At 38.0% G+C, this 15,937-nt stretch overlaps 1 protein-coding gene and 1 pseudogene across 1 annotated transcript in view; one reads left to right on the top strand and one right to left on the bottom strand.

Moving 5' to 3' along the window:
• Positions 1-15,937, top strand: part of ZSWIM5 (zinc finger, SWIM-type containing 5) — a 206,431-nt gene that overhangs the window by 61,535 nt on the left and 128,959 nt on the right. The gene's annotated exons all lie outside the window — the stretch shown is intronic.
• LOC105515287 lies at positions 10,637-10,944 on the bottom strand (annotated as a pseudogene).

The raw sequence follows: 15,937 nt of genomic DNA, 5'->3' as shown, positions 1-15,937 counted from the left end.
ACGTTCCATCAATACCGAATTTATTGAGCGTTTTTAGCATGAAGGGCTGTTGAATTTTGTCAAAAGCCTTTTCTGCATCTATTGAGATAATCATACTTTTTACATTTTTTTGTTAAAAATGAAGACACAAAGATACACATTAGCCTAGGCCTACACAGGGTCAGGATCAATATCACTGTCTTCCACCTCTTTATCCTGTCCCATTGGAAGGTCTTCAGGGACAATAACATGCGTGGAGCTGTCATCACGTAGGGTAACAATTCCTTCCTCTGAAATGCTTTTTGAAGAACCTGCTCGATATTGTTTTACAGTTAACTTTTTTTTTTTTTTTTTGAGGCGGAGTCTCGCTCTGTCGCCCGGACTGGAGTGCAGTGGCCGGATCTCAGCTCACTGCAAGCTCCGCCTTCTGGGTTTACGCCATTCTCCTGCCTCAGCCTCCCGAGTAGCTGGGACTACAGGCGCCCGCCACCTTGCCCGGCTAGTTTTTTGTATTTTTTAGTAGAGACGGGGTTTCACCGTGTTAGCCAGGATGGTCTCGATCTCCTGACCTCGTGATCCGCCCGTCTCGGCCTCCCAAAGTGCTGGGATTACAGGCTTGAGCCACCGCGCCCGGCCACAGTTAACTTTTAAAATATAACTAGAAGGAGTACACTCAAAAATAATGATTAAAAAGTATAGTACAGAGTAAATACCTTCGTTATAATTATCAAGTGTTATGTACTATACATAATTGTATGTGCTATACTTATGTGTGACTGGTAGTTTAGTAGGTCTGTTTATACTAGCATTACCACAAGTACATGAAGCTTTACACCATGATGTTATGACAGCTATGATGTCACTAAGTGACAGGAATTTTTCAGCTTCATTATAATCGTACAGGACCACCATTATGCATGCGACCCCCGTTGACCAAAATGTTGTTATGCAGCACGTGACTGTATTTGTTTTAATATAATTTAAAACATATAGCAAAGTTATAAGAATAGTATAGAGATACCAACAACAAATGTGAGGATGTGGAGCAACTAGACCTCTCCTCTTGTACCTTCATGGTGGAAATGGTCCAAACCACTTTGGAAAAAGGTCTGGCAGTTTCTTATGAAACAACATATGCAACTACATATGACCCAGCACTTCCACTCGTAGGTATTTATCAGTAGAAATAAAACATGTTGGCCAGGCATGGTGGCTCATCCCTGTAATCCCAGCACTTTGGGAGGCCAAGATGGGCAGATCACTTGAGGTCAGGAGTTTGAGACCAGCCTAGTCAATGTGGTAAAACCCTGTCTCTACTAAAAATACAAAAGTTAGCCTGGTGTGGTGGTAGGTGCCTGTAATCCCAGCTACTTGGGAGTCTGAGGCAGGAGAATGGCTTGAACCCGGGAGGCAGAGCTTACAGTAAGCTGAGATTGTACCACTGCATTCCAACCTGGCAGCCTGGGTGACAGAGCAAAACTCCATCTCAAAAAAAAAAAAAAAAAAAAAAGACATGAAACATGTCCACAGAAAAACCATGTATAGTAGCATAAATTGGAAATATCATCATTAGGGGAATACTTAAACAAACTATGATAGATTCATACAGTGGACTACTGATTAGCAGGCTGGCACAATGATAGCTCACTGCAGCCTCAACCTCCCAGGTTCAGGCAGTCCTCCCACCTCAGTCTGTCGAGTAGTTGGGACTACAGGCACACACCACCATGCTTGGCTAATTTTTTTTTTGGTAGAGACAGGGCCTCTGTATGTTGCTCAGGCTGGCCTTGAAGTCCTGGCCTCAAATGATCCTCCCACCTTGGCCTCCTAAAGTGCTGGGATTACAGGTGTAAGCCACCTCACCTGGCCTGCAGTTTCTTATTATGAGTGTGGTTGAACATCTTTTCATATGTGTAAGGACCATTTAAAAATTGAATACATTTTAATATCTTTCCTTGTAAATTATCTGTTCATGTCTTTCCCCTATTGTTTTCTTTCAGTATTTAAAAGGGATTTGTGAGGGGTTTTGCCTCACATTTTAGAAGGAATCTTGGTTTTTTTCTCTCAGTTTTTAAAAGGAACTTCCAAATTTGTTATTTTGCTCTTGATTTTTATAAGTTAAGTAGTAATTTGTTGTCTTTTGACTTTATGTTATTTGGAGCCATAGAATAATTTTTGGTTTTGTTACCATTTTTATATAGCCAAATATAACAATCTGTTCTTTAATTCATCTGAATTTTGAATAATGATTGGAAAACTTCTCCCCACATCTAGGTTGTAGAGAAACTTATCTATGTTTTCTACTAGTACTTGTTAGTTTTTTGTTTTTTTTTTTTTTTTTTGGAGACGGAGTCTCACTCTGTTGCTCAGACTGGAGTGCAGTAGCATCTTCTCAGCTTTCTGCAACCTCTGCCACCTGGGTTCAAGCTGTCCTCCTGCCTCAGCCTCCTGAGTAGCTAGGACTACAGGCACACACCATCACACCCAGCTAATTTTTGTATTTTTAGTAGAGACAGAGTTTCATCATTTGGCCAGGCTGGTCTCAAACTCCTTACCTCAGGTGATCCACCCACCTTGGCCACCCAAAGTGCTGGGATTACAAGCATGAACCACCACTCATTGCAGCTACTGCCCCCTGGATTCAAGCAATCCTCCAACCTCAGCCTCCCTAGTAGCTGGAACCACAGGTGTGTGCCATCACGCTGGCTATTTTTTTGTATTTTTGGTAGAGGTGAAGTTTTGTCATGTTGCCTAGGCTGATCTTGAACTCCTGAGCTCAAGTGATCCACCCACCTCAGCCTCCCAAAGTGCTGGGATTACAGATGTGAGCCACTACTCTTGGCCTATTTATGCCTTTTATCATGCCCACAATGACCTTTTCTTTAACTTAATGTTTTGCTATGTGATTTGTCCGTTTTAAATGGTATCCTTTGAATCACACTATTACCTTTACCATAGTTAATGATCTTTTTTTACTTTACACTTTCTTTTTTTTTCTTCACAGAACATGTATGATATTAATACACTACTTTTAAGTTCGAATTTGAAAAAATATAGAAGCTTTTCCTTTGTTTTTTATTGAGAATAAATTCACGCAACACAGCCATTTTAAAGTTTAGTGGCATTTGGTGCATTCACAATGTTATGCAACCACCACCTCTCTCAGAACTTTTTCATCATCCCAGGAGAATATCCTATACCCATTAAGTAATTATTCCCCATTTCCCTCTTCATGCATCCCTTGGCAACCTCTAATCTACTTTCTGTCTCTATGGATTTGCTTATTCTGGATATTTCATGTAAAAGGAATCTTAACAATATGTGATCTTTTATGTCTGGTTTCTTCCTCTTAGCGTAATGTTTTTGAGGTTTATCAAAGTTGTAGCATGCATCAGCAGTTTATTCTTTGTTATGACTGGATAATATTCCATTGTGTAAATATGCCACAATTTTTTTTATCCATTCATCAGTTGATGGACAGTGAGTTGTTTCCGTCTTTTGGCTATTACACATTTCTGTGTAGTCAGGTGTTTTCATTTCTCTTGGTTATATACCTAGGAGTAGAATGGCTGGATCATATGGTAATTGTGTTCAACATTTTAAGGAACTGGCAAACTGTTTTCCACAGTAGCTGTACCATTTTACATACTTACTAGCAATGTTACAAGGGTTCCTATTTCTCCTGATCCTCGTCAATACTTGATAGTTTCTGGTGTTTTTATTATAGCCATCCTAGTGGGTGTGAAATGGTATCTCATTGTGGTTATTTGCATTTTCTCTTTTTTTTTTTTTTTTTTTTTTTTTTTTTTTTTTGAGATGGAGTCTGTCTCTGTCACCCAGGCTGGAGTGCAGTGGCCAGATCTCGGCTCACTGCAAGCTCCACCTCCCGGGTTTACACCGTTCTCCTACCTCAGCCTCCCGAGTAGCTGGGACTATAGGTGCCCGCCACCTCGCCCAGCTAGTTTTTTGTATTTTTTTTTAGTAGAGACAGGGTTTCACCGTGTTAGCCAGGATGGTCTCAATCTCCTGACCTCATGATCCGCCCGTCTCGGCCTCCCAAAGGACTGGGATTACAGGCTTGAGCCACCACGGCACCTGGCCTGCATTTTCTTAATGATTGATGTAACTATCTTTTCAAAATGGTTATTGCCCATTCGTGTATTTTTTTTTTTTTTTTTAAAGATAAGGTCTCACTTTGTTGCCCAGGGTGGAGTGCAGTAGTGTGATCAGAGCTCATTGCAGCCTTGAACTCCTGGGCTCAAACAATCCTCCTGTCTTAGCCTCCTGAGTAGCTGGGATTACAGGTGTATACCACCATGTTCAGCTAATATTTAAATTTTTTTGTAGAGATGTGGTCTTGCTATGTTTCCTGGGCTGATCTTTGAACCCTGGCCTCAAGTGGTCTCCCAGTTTGGCCTCCCAAAGCTGGGGTTATAGGTGTGAGCCACCATGCCCAGACTATATGTTCCTTCTAGTCCCTTTTATATGGTAGTTTAAAAGTTGATGGATTAATTTTTGTTTCAACATAATTTATATGGAAAAATGAACAAAGTATTATTTTATAAAGAATGTGATAAACTTGAAATAGATTTATTATGAAGATAGATGTTATTTTTCAATATGAACAAATATTTAACTCTGTGTTCTGTATTCCCATGTGGATGCAATGGGTAATGAACCTGTTATAGATAAATGAAAGGAAGATTTAACTCATATACTACAGTTATATATGTTCTTTCATCCTTAACTCCATGATTTAATTTGGTTACCTTAATATATTTTGTTAGGAAGGTTTTAAAAAGCAGTCTCTTGATAGTGCTTTGTAACATGTATGCCAATATGTGAAATTACTTTCATCCATCAGGTATAAATTTAACAATGATATAGTGTTTATGTATGCCTTATGTGAGCATAATCATTCCGTAAAGATGTGTGCTAAATTATATATTCAGTTGATGACATTTATCATGAAGCCTGAAAACGCAGTATGATTTTCAGTTGGTACTTACTATTGGTAGATTATTTTACTGTGTTTGTAAATGTAACAATCATGTTTTTGTTTTTCTTTTAGTTTTAGAGACAAGGTCTTGCCCTGTTGACCAGGCTAGTGTGATATGGTACGACCCTAGCCCACTGCAGCCTCAAACTCCTAGACTCAAGCAACCCTCCTGCATCAGTCTCAGTTAGGACTATAGATGTGCCACCATGCCCTGCTAATTAAAAAAAAATTTTTTTTTTGTAGAAATGGAGTCTTACTATATTGCCCAGGCTGGTCTCAAACTCCTGGCCTCAAGAAGTCCTGGCGTCTTGGCCTCCTAAAGTGCTGGGCTTACAAGGCATGAGCCGCCATGCCCAGCCACAATTATTAATATATATTTTGAAGAGTTTTGTTGTTATTGTTATTTCTTTAAGCAGCTGTGATCTTATGGTGTGTTGATACAAATTGAAGGAAGAAAAATTTAGTATAAATATTACAGGACAAGTACTATAAGAAAAAGTGTCCGTATTTGGTATATTATAAAGGGTTCAGTGTCTACCTTTGAGAAATGAATATTAACTATCCGAGGGAGGCTATCACTGTTTATAGCTTTGTCTGCTCCTTTTAGAGAAACTTCATGATGCTCTAGAATATGCCGTTAGTTACAAAGCTTTGGATCTCACAAAAGCCTGAATACATCTTTGATTGGTTATATATTAAAGGAAATAGCCCACAGCATGGTGCCAGACAAGTGCAGAGCCCAATCAATTTGATCCTTAAGCAGGGAAAAGAATTCTATTCACTATTAAGAGGTTAGATTATAAAATGTAGCAATTATTTCGGCCTAAATTGGTTTACAGCTATTTTTTTTTTCAATGAAACTTCTCTTCAAATTGTGTGGCAAGAAGACAGTTTTCATTTTGATGACCTTTTTTTTGCATTATGTTTTTCTTCAAGTCCTCCCACCCTACCCTTTGGCCTACTCTATTTAGTGTTCAAATCTGAATCATAATGTGCATCTGGAGGGATCCTGAATCATGTGACTGACTGAAGTGTCTCATCATTTATGAACACTCTTTGAAGGTCTAATTTTGATGTAGTATTTGGTTATATCATGACTAAATGTGTTCCCTCTCTTGATGGCTTTATGGGTTTGTGCATATGTAACATTATTTTTTCTCTTTTTATCCATATACAATTTTTTGTGTTTTTAAATTACGAAATGGAAAAAAGAATGACAGCCACATTGGGCCTTGACAGAGATCCTTTCACTTGAAGGACCACTCCTGTAATGAATGATTTTGATTCAAGTGAATATTCATATATTTCTCTGAGTCTCATTTATATGAAATGACAGATTGCAAACCATTTTGTTTGATTACAATCCTTTCACCTTCATTATCTTTTATGTCTGTTTAAACTCTGGATTTGCCGTATCCATCTAGACCCTCCCCCACATCTCTCTGTTTTTATTTTTTTTTATTGCAATTTTCCTCTTTTCTGTGGGCATTCACAGATTGTTTTTGGAGTTCATTAAAAAGGAAGTGTGTTGTCTGGGCAGAAAATTACATTTGCATGCTTGAGAGAGGCCTAAGAGCTTTTGTGGGGTTTGGCATGGATCTTGTGTTTTTTGGGGGTGTGGGTGATGAGAAAAGGGAAGAATAAGAAGAAGGGATTTTTAGAAAGGAGAAAAGTAAGAAATGTTGAGATTATTTCTCCTATCCCCATTTTTTTCTTTCCATATTATGTATATCCAACTGGTGTCTTCCTTTTTTTCTGCATGTATAAACCACTTAACTAACAATGGAACAGATTAAGAGGTCTTTCTTAGAACTGTATTTGAATGCACAGTTGTGTTCTGCAAAGCAGAAAACGTTTTCTATATGGTAATTCTACACTTACAAGTGAAGCTGGCAAGTTGATAAATACATCTATCTGTCTATCTCTTTTCCTTTGTGGTAATTGGAGGGAAATTTTTAGAAAGTTGTCTCTTGAATTAGTATGACATTTTATTTAAACTAGTATCTATATAGAAGTTTAGCCACGTTTTGATTTAGAATTTCTCACTTTCAAGATTTAGATGTTTAGGTATAATGTTTAGCCCTTTTGAAAGTTGATAATGCTCGCCGGGCATGATGGTTAATGCCTGTTGGTCCCAGCTACTTAGGAAGTTGAGGCAGGAGATCTCCTGAGCCTGAGAGGCAGAGGTTGCAGTGAGCCAAGATTGTACCACTGCACTCCAGCCTGGGCAACAGAGTGAGACTCTGTTTTAAAAAAAAAAAAAAAAAAAAAAGTTGATGATGCTAATCTTTTCTTTTATTAAAGATGATGTCACTTGATTAAAGATGATGTCACTTGTTATTCAGAACATATCATGTTTGTCCATTGGGACATGGGGAAACCATAGAACATTTATAATAACAGAACTGTATTTCTCAGCCTTGAAAACTTAGAATTCAGTTAGGTTCATAGTTAATAACAGAAATGTGGGTAGTGTAGGACCAAGTATGGTCATGTGGTGAGTCAGGAGTGGACTGGGAAATCAGGGCGTTACTTTGACTGTACTATAAAGCATATTCATAGGAAAGTAAGTTGATTTATAGAGCTGACCAATGGAGCTTGTAGTCAATGTGAGTATGTATGTATGCAATTGCATGTGTGTGTATAGTCTATAAAGTCTGGAAACAACTTTGGAATGCTGAGGCGGGTGGATCACTTGAGGCCAGGAGTTTGAGACCAACCTGGCCAGCGTGATGAAACCCTGTCTCTACTAAAAATACAAAAATTAGCCAGGTGTGGTGACGTACACCTGTAATCCCAGCTACTCAGGAGGCTGAGGCACGAGAATTACTTGAACCGGAGAAACGGAGGTTGCAGTAAGCCAAGATTGCACCACTGCACTCCAGCCTGGGTGAGAGTGAGACTCTGTCTCAAAAAAAAAAAAAAAAAAGTCTAGAAACAGACATTTCTATTTTATACTTTTTTTTTTTTTTTCAAATCAGTTAAGTTTTTGATGACATGATATTTACTTATGTTTCCAGGCTATGGTTACAACGTGGTAACATGGTAGGTATATGTATAAATGAATAGTTCTAAGTGCTGAAAAAAGCTGGACTACATCATCAACTTTTTATTCTCTATTGGATATTCCCATTGGCATAAAAACATACTTTTATTTCTTAGTAAAAATCTTCTCTTAACTCTACTTCTACCAGCTATTGTCCTATATCTTTACTGTCTTTTGTAGCAATACTTAAAGTTATCTATACTTGTTAACTCCAATTTCTGTCTTAAATCATTTTCTCTTAAATCTGTTTCAACCAGTGTTTACTATGCCAGATCCATTCTCATCAGAGCCACCTCTACATTGCCAGTTGTCATTTCTCAGTTCTTTTCTTACTTGAATATCAGCAGTTTTTGGTATAGTTGATCACTGTCGTCCTTGATTCATTTTCTTCATGAGGCTCTTAGGGTACCACACTCTCCTAGTTTTTCTCCTACCTTGTTAGCAGCTCCATCTCAGTCTCCTTTGCTCACTCTTCCTGTTCTCTTTTTTCCTTGAAATCTAAAAATAAATAGTATTTTTTAAAATATCACAGAATAAAGGTGACTTTTTTCTTTCGATGTACAGTTCTGTGAATTTTAACAGATGTATAAATTTTTGTAACCTATACCGTAGCCAGGATATGAACAGTTCCATCACCCCAAAAACCTCACTCCATTATAGTTACACCCTTAACACTTGGCAGCCACTGATCTGTTCTCCATCACTATAGTTTTGGGTTTTTTAAAGAATGTTATATAAATGGAAATATGTAGTGTGTTACCTTTCTAGATGGCTTCTTTTACTCAGCATTGCCTTTGATATATTCCTCTAAGTTGTTGCCTGTATCTGTGGTTTGTTCTTTCTTTTTGCTGGGTAGTATTCTGTTATATATAAATGTACTACAAATTGTTTATCCTGTTAAAGGATATTTGGGTTGTTTCTAATTTTTGGCAGTTATGAATAGAGCTGCTATAAATGTTGATAACCAGTTTTTTCTGGTTTTTTTTCTTTTTTTTTTGTTAACATAAGTTTTCATTTCTCTAGGGAGAAATCCCAGGAGTGGGATTGCTGGGTAATATGGTAAGCAAGTGTATATTTAACTTAAGAAACTGACAAATGCTTTTCCAGAGTGCCTGTACCACTTTGCATTCATGCCAGCAAAGCGTGACAGTTCTAGTTCTGCATCTTCATCAGCACTTGGTATTGCCAATATTTTTTATTTTACTCATTTTCATAGGTATGTAGTAATATTTCATAATGATTTTAATTTGCATTTTTCTAAGAGCTAATGATGCTGAACATTTTTTCATGTACTTATTTGCCATTTGTATATTCTCTTCAGAATAGTACCCACATCTTTTGCCTATTTTTAAATTTACTTGTTCATATTCTTATTTTTAGTTTTTAGAGTTCGTTATATATCCTAGATGCAAGTCCTTTATTGGATATGTGTCTTGCAAATATTTTCTCCCAGTCTGTGGCTTGTTTCTTCGATATTTTAATAGCGTTTTTGCTAGAGCAAGAGTTTTTGATATTAATGAAGTCCAACTTACCAGTTTCTTCTTTTATGGATTCTGCTTTTGGTGACATGTATAAAAACTCTTTGCCTAATCCCAGGTCACAGAGATATTCTGCTGTGTTTTATTCTAAACATTTTATACATTTTTGTACAAAATGTGAGGTTTAGATTGAGGTTTGTTTATTCATTTTGTATATTGATGTTCAATGTTAGTGTTCAGTGTCCAATCCTATATATTAAAAAGACTGTCCTCTCTTCATTGAATTAATTTTATTTCTTTTTCAAAATCGATTGGCCATATTTGTGTGGAGATAGGGTCTCACGCTGTTGCCCAGGCTGGAATCCAGTGGCACAATCATAGCTCACTTGCAGCCTCAAACTCCTGGGCTCAAGCAAACCTCCTGTCTCAACCTCCCAAGGAGCTGGGACACAACAGTTGTGCACCATCATGGCCAGCAATTTTTTCTTTTTTGTTTTCTAGAGACAAGATTTCATGATACTGCCCTTGCTAGTCTCGAACTCCTGGTCTCAAATAATCCTCCTGCCTCAGCCTCCCAAAGTGCTGGGATTACAGGCTTAAACCACCATGCCTGGCTGCTTTATAGTATTTCTTAAAGTTCATGTGGTTCCTCTAACTTTATTCTTCCCTTTCAGAATTATTTTAGCTCTTCCAGTTCCTTTGCCTTTCTGTATAAATTTTAAAATTAGCTTGTCTGTATTTTAAGAAATCTGAGATTTTGACTGATATTGCATTAAACCTATATATCAATTTTAGGAAAATTGAAATCTTCACTATATTGAGTCCTCAATCTGTGAACACAGTATATCTCTCTATTTATTTAGGTCTTCCTGGATTTCTTTCATCACTGTTTTTTTTTTTTTTTTTGCATCTTGGTGGTCATATTTATTGGAAGAGCTTAAGAAAAATGAAAATACCATTTCACTTAAGAAGTTGTGAGTTATCTGCAAATCAACTCATTTCAGGCGTGGAAGAATCCCCAGAATTATTTCTTAATATCAAAATGTATGCAGGTTTCTCTTTCGAATGTTTTGTACATTTAGAAAGGCCACTGTACAAAGTCTTCTGTTTTCCATACAGGACAAATTATTTGTTTCAGCCAGCTCTCAGTGGAGGAGCAACCAGGACAATGCCATCTCCCCGGACAAAGAGCATTGGAATATTCCGTTTCATTGATTTATATATCTCTTCATATGTTTCTTCATCAATTTCTATAGTAGTCACAGTTTCTTCCACGTCTTCCAAGATCATATTTAATGTTGATCATAAGCATGTAATCTGCCTCGAAGCTCTCGGTCATTTCTCATCTTCACATAAGTTCGCTCATCTAGGCTGAGCCTGATAAGATCCAGGGGCTCCTCTACAGTGTTGGTGGTTTGTTGCTGGTCTACGTCGTCCGCCATGTTTCAAACCCTGCGCCCTTTCCCTCATCACTGTTTTATAGTTTTCAGTCTATAGATGTCTACATGTTTTGTTAGACTTATACCTAAATATTTTACTTTTTGAAGTTATTATAATTGGTTTTTTAAAATTTTATGTTTGTATTTGTATATTGCTAGCATAAAGAAATATGTTTGGTTTTTGTATGATAATCTTGTAACTGAGTCCTTGCTAAATGCACTTTTTAGTAAATTCCTTGGGAGTTTCTAGGTAGACAATCATGTTATTTTTGAATAAGGACAGTTTTATATCTTCCTTTCCAATCCGTTTATTTTTATTACGTTTTCTTCCTGTGTTGCACCAGCTAAGATTTTCAGTACAGTGTTGAATAGGAATGGGGAGAATGTACATCATTGCTTTATTCCTGATATTAGGAAGAAGGCATTGAGTCTTTCAACATTTAGTATTTTGTACGATGGAGGATTTTTGTAGATACCCTTTATCAGGTTGAAGAAATTTACTTCCGTTATAGGTTTGCTAAGAGTTTTGTTGTTGCTGTTGTTTTTAGTCATGAGCAGATGTTGTATTTTGTCAAATCCTTTTTTCTGTGTCAAATTGTATGATCATATGCTTTTTCTTCTTTAGACTGTTAATATGGTAGATTACATAAATTACTTTTCAAATATTGAACCAGCTTTGCATTCACAAAAGAAAGCCCACTTTGTTGTGGTATATTATTTTTTGTATGTGTTTCTGGAGTTGGTATGCTGATATTTTGTTGAGAATTTTTGTGTCTGTCTTCATGAAAAATATTGGTCTGTGTTTTCTTTTCTTCTTCTTTTTTTATTTTGAGACAGAGTCTCACTCTATTGCCCAGGCTGGAGTGCAGTTGTGCAATCTCAGCTCGTTGTAACCTCTGCCTCCCAGGTATAACCAATCTTCCCACTTCAGCCTCCCAAGTAGCTGGGACCATAGGCATGCACCACACCCAGCTAATTTTTTTTTTTTTTTTTGGTAGCGTCAGGGTTTCACCATGTTGCCCAGGCTGATCTCAAACTCCTGGGCTTGTATGACCTGCCCACCTCGGCCTCCCAAAGTCCTGGGATTATAGATTTGAGCCACTGTGTCCAACAGTCTGTGGTTTTCTTCCTTGTCTTTTTTTTTTTTTAAATACTGTTATTGTCTGGTTTTAGTACAGAGTAGTGTTGGGATCATGAAATGAGTTTGGAAGTATTCCTCTTTCTTTTTTCTGGATGAAATTTTATAAAATTGGTATTATTTCTTCTTTAAATATTTGGAAGAATTTACCTGTGAAACCATCTGTCACTGGAGATTTATTTTTCAGAAATTTTTGGCCACATATTCAATTTCTCTTGTAAATACAGAACTATTGGCCAGGCACCATGGCTCATACCTGTAATCCCAGTTGCTTGAGTCCAGGAGTTTGAGACCAGCCTGGGCAACGTGGCAAAGCTCCATCTCTACAAAAAATTAGCCAGGCATGGTGGCATGCACCTGTGGTCCAAGCTACTAGGAGACCAAGTTGGGAGGATCTTCTCAGCCTGGGATGTCAAGACTGCAGTGAGCCATGATTGTGCCACTGTATTCTGTAGCCTAGGTGACAGAGTAAGACCTTATCTCAAAACAACAACAAAAAACAAAAAGACTATTCAGATATCTGTTTAATCTTTGGTGAATGTTGGTAGTTTGAGTTTGTGAAAAATCAGTTCATTTCATTAAAGTTGTCCATTTTGTATGTGTAGTTATCTCTAATAATTATTTTTATTTATTAATTTTTTTGAGACAGGGTCTCACTTTGTCACCTAGGCTGGAGTGCAGTGGTGCGATCTCAGCTCACTGCAGCCTCAACTTGCCTGGGCTTAAGTGATCCTCTTACTTTGTTCTCCTGAGTAGCTGGGACCACAGACATGCACAACCATGGCTGGCTAATTTTTGTAGTTTTTGTAGAGATGAGGTTTCACCATGTTGCCTTGGCTGGTCTAGAACTCCTGGGCTCAAGCAATACACCCACCTCTCGTATAGTAATATGAGACAAAACCCCAGCCACCGTGGGATTACTGCCTGACCCTTTTATTGTTACATGATATTCTTCTTTATCTGTGTTGTTTTTTTGTGTGTTCAGAGTCTACTTTGTCTCATATTACTATAAACATTCCAGTTTTGTTTTGATTAGTGTTTACATGGTACATATGTTTTCCATGTGTAAACATTTAATTGTTTTGGTCTACCTATATCATTATATTTGAAGTGAGTTTTTTGTAGTCAGCTGGTTTTTGATAAATCTTATGGAGTATATTGATAGTTGTTGTTTTAGTAGGCAGTCTATCTGGTTGGGTTCAGACCGCAAGTTTCAACCTGGCTGCTATAGCCGACAATTCCAGTGAATGTCACTTCTGTTTATTATATGCTGAACTGGACAGATCTACATTTCTCTACTTGGGCTGGGGCCAGAAGTTCATAAACCAGTTTATGGGCTTGCTCTCCTGAGTTCTTCATCTCTGTTCTTCATCTTCTTGATCTCCCTAGTACTTTCTGGTTCCCTGAGGAACAGAATCCTTTTCTGTTCTCTCGCCAGAAACTTAGAACAGTTACCCCTTTCTGATGTATACTTGCATATCTAGGTCCAAGCAGCAGGAAAATGGAAAAAGACAAAGTGAGAATTGGCCTCGTCCTCTTAAAACTACTGCTTCACCAAAAGAGAGGAAAGTCTCCCTTTTTCAGAATTTTGACTTCTGATGATTCCTGTTGCTACTGGTGCAGCTGCTGCTGCTGCTTTCACTGCCATCACTATAGGATTGCCCAGAGGTTGGGATATGAGAAAATGGAGAAAAGAAAGTGGAAAAAATGGGGGATTTTTCGCACTCTCTGAGTATGAGGAGTTCTCTTTCCCATTCTTTGAGAGGCTTTTCCTGGATCTCTCTCTGTATGCACCCAGTGATCACTACTGGGCTTTTGAATGTGTTGAATTCAGGCTGGGTATACTAGAGGAAAAAAAAAGAATAAACTCACTGCTGGTTTAGTGGTACTTCAAATTCTGGTCTCCTTTCCCAGTCTGTCTGCTACTAATGACTTTTCAGCATCTTCAAATACTACTCCATACATTCTTTCCAGGTTTGAAAGCTGCCTTCTGTGGGGGAGAGAGAGTAAAGTGTGCTTACTCCATCTTATCCATCTCTAGAAGCCTAATCTTTTTAACCTATTTATGTCTTTATATTTTAAATGAGCTTGTTGTAGGCAGTGTATGATCGGATCTTGCCTTTTTATCCAATGTAATAATCTCTGCCTTTTTTATTAGGCTGTTTAGTCTGCTTACATTTAACATGGTTGTTGATATAGTTGTGTTTAAATCTACCATCTTGCTATTTGTTTTCTGTTTGTCATCTGCTCTTTGTTCTCTTCTTTTTATTTTTTGCCTCCTTTTTGATTGTCTTTTATGATTCCATTTTATCTCCTTTGTTGTCATATTAGCTGTATCTTTTTGTGCTTATTTGAGAGTGTATAGTATATACCAGAGATCAGCAAACTTTTTCTATACATGTCCAGATAGCCTAAATGTTATAGGTTTTGTAGATCACACTATCTGTTGCAACTACAATTCTGCCATTGTTGCACAAAAGCAGCCATAAACAATAGATAAATGAATAACTATGGCTGTATCCCAATAAAACTTTATTTACAGAAACAGGTGGCAGGTCAGATCTGGCCTGCAGGCTGTAGTTTGCCAACCTTTAGTTGTACCTTTAGCAACATCTACTAATTCAAGTGATACTATGCTATCAACAACACATTTCAAGTGATATTTCACTAATAGTATTAGTACCTTATCACAGCGTACTTCCATTTCTTCTCTACCAGCCTTTGTGCTATGTTTTCACACATTTACTTTTATACAAAATGTAAACCTTAAAATACATTGTTATTGTTTTTCTTTTAATAGTTGTGTTTTCAGGAGATTTAAATAATAAATGAAGTCATTTGAATTTATCTACATTGCTACTGTTTCCAGTGTTCTTCATTTTTATGTGCAAATGCATATTTTTCATTTGGTATTATTTCCTTCCACCTGAAGGACTTCATTTAAAATTTCTGCTGTTGCTGGGCAGGATGTCTCGCACCTGTAATCCTAGAATTTTGGGAGGCTGAGGTGGGAGGATCACTTGAGTTCAGGAGTTTGAGACCAGCCTGGGCAACACCCTGTCTCTACCAAAAAAAAAAAAAAAAAAAAGGGAAAAAAAAAAAAAAAAAAAAAGAAGAAAGCAAAAGAAGGAAAGAAAAGAAAAGAAAGAAAGAAAAAGAAAAGAAAAAATTAGCTGGGCATGGTGGCATATACCTGTAGTCTCAGCTACTCAGGAGGCTCAGGCAGGAGGGGAGATTGCTTGAGCCCAGGAGTTTGAAGCCAGGCATGGTGGCTCATGCCGTAATCCCAGCACTTTGGGTGGCCAAGATGGGAAGATTGCTTGAGACTCTGTCTTTACAAAAAAAAAAAAAGAGAGAAGGAGAGGGAGGGAGAGGGGAGGGAGGGAGAGAAGGAGAGAGAGAGAGAAAGAGAGAGAGAGAAAGAAAGGAAATGAAAGGAAAGGAGGGGAAAGGGAAGAAAAGAAAAGATAAAGAAATTAGCCACCATGGTAGCATGCGTCTGTAGTCCCAGCTAGTAGGGAGGCTGAGGTGGGAAGATCACTTGAACCCAGAGGTCAAGGCTGCTATGTACCGTGATTGTGCCATGGCACCACAGCCTGGGTAACAGAGTGAGACTGTGTCTCTTAAAAAAAGGGAAAAAGGGCCAGTGCAGTGGCTCACACCTGTAATCCCAGCACTTTGGGAGGCTGAGGCAGGTGGACCATTTGAGGTCAGGAATTTGAGAGCAGCCTGGTCAGTGTGGTGAAACCCCGTCTCTACTAAAAGGTACAAAAATTAGGGCCGGGCGCGGTGGCTCAAGCCTGTAATCCCAGCACTTTGGGAGGCCGAGATGGGCGGATCACGAGGTCAGGAGATCGA

Source organism: Colobus angolensis, unplaced genomic scaffold, assembly GCF_000951035.1.
Source record: "Colobus angolensis palliatus isolate OR3802 unplaced genomic scaffold, Cang.pa_1.0 Scaffold106, whole genome shotgun sequence".
Lineage (NCBI taxonomy): Eukaryota > Metazoa > Chordata > Mammalia > Primates > Cercopithecidae > Colobus > Colobus angolensis.
The sequence above is the reverse complement of the archived record's forward strand: the minus strand, read 5'-3'. Positions and strand labels throughout refer to the sequence as shown.